This window comes from Brassica oleracea, chromosome C3, assembly GCF_000695525.1.
Source record: "Brassica oleracea var. oleracea cultivar TO1000 chromosome C3, BOL, whole genome shotgun sequence".
In the NCBI taxonomy this organism is placed as follows: domain Eukaryota; kingdom Viridiplantae; phylum Streptophyta; class Magnoliopsida; order Brassicales; family Brassicaceae; genus Brassica; species Brassica oleracea.
Window position 1 is genome coordinate 1,077,039 of NC_027750.1, and position 1,740 is coordinate 1,078,778.

Here is a 1,740-nt window from a genome sequence, read left to right on the forward strand (position 1 = left end):
ACCGAGGAAATTCCGACGGAATTCCGACGGAAAAGGCTAGTTCGTCGGAATTTCCTCGGAATTTTGTAAAATCCCCCAACGGCTCTCCAACGGCTATAATATTTCCTCGGAATTCATCGGTTTTTTCCGAGGAACACATTGTTCCTCGGAATTTCCTCGGAATATTCCGACGGACTGAGGTTTCCTCGGAATTCCGTCGGTATATTCCGAGGAAATTCCAAGGAATCCCAATTTTGTGTTTCCTCGGAATTTCCTCGGAAATTCCTCGGTATATTCCGACGATTTCATTTTCCGTCGGAATGTCCGTCAGAATACCGCTGTTTTCTTGTAGTGTCACTCCGAGCACTAAAGTAGATGGAATAATTTTATAATTTGTTGTGATTTGTATATTATGTATATGTTTGTACAGTTGATTATTAGTTTTTTTGTGAATTTTTATCAGTTATGATCTCCAAAAAATGAAAGATGAAAAAGTATACCACTCGTGCATTTTGATAATTGTATATCTTATTTTCCTCGAAACGTCACTTTTGTAAAAAATAAATAAATAAAACAACTGTTATAAAAACACAATCCATTGCTGTTAGCGTCAATATCTCACGACATATTAATTTTTATTTGTTATACTCCTTTCGTTTCAAAATGTTTTATGGAGTTTTTGATGTTTCAAAATAGATGATGTTTTCATATTTCAATATACCTTTTAAATTCAAAAACTGTGTAACCAATTATATTTTGTAGTATGTTTTGTGATTGGTTGAATACTTTTTAATTTATATTTTAATGGTACATTTTAGATAAAAAAGAAACAAGTTTCTTAATATTTGTGTCCCAATCTAAAACTTCGTATTTTAAAACATAAAGAGTATTAGATAGTAGTATTCTTTAAACAATAAGATATAATATAATGTTAAAATGTATTTAGAGTTAGTAAAATATAATAGTAATACGGTATAAAACGACATTCGGGAGAGCATCCCTGATGCACACGAGCTTCGAGCTAATAAACGTGACACTGTTAGTATCCATCCACATTTTGATGTTGTGTGGTATCCACATTGTTGTAGTAAATATTAGTATTACTATTTTCCATCCAATTTAATGATTTCCATCATTACTACAATACTACACCATAAAGCCAAGTTATCGTTTCGTATCAGGTACCCATTTATGTGTGTGTTTAACAACATAAAATATGATATATATTCACCTCAGCTTTTTTAATAGCATACAAATTTATTTGATTAAATGATTGGATAGTTGCATGTTATTTTGGACTACCTAAAGTTACTAACATGAAATCACACTTATAATTCATTGGACTCAACTATGAAAACGTAAGTCGAGATCTAAGAGCATGATTAACCCGGGGTTCTTAGGATGAGGTTTTTAGCAAAAGTTAAGAAACTGTTTCTTAACTTCCGCTACGAACCTCACTCTAAAAGTCTCAGGTTAATTATGTTCTAAACAAATGAAAACCACAATTCAAAAGTGCCAGTATTAGTTGCATTCTTATTAGGTTTGGTGTAATCCCTTACTTATTAAAGGAGGAACATTCATAGAAATAAACCTTGGTCTCATGTGTTTATTACATGAGTGTCATTTCCTATGTGTCATCACCTCATACACTCTCACTAACTTTTTTAAAAAACCCTTTGTGAACTAGAATAATTACAACCAAATGCCATTGGTCATATACATTATACTATATGATTACAATCCGATTTGGAAAAAAAAACG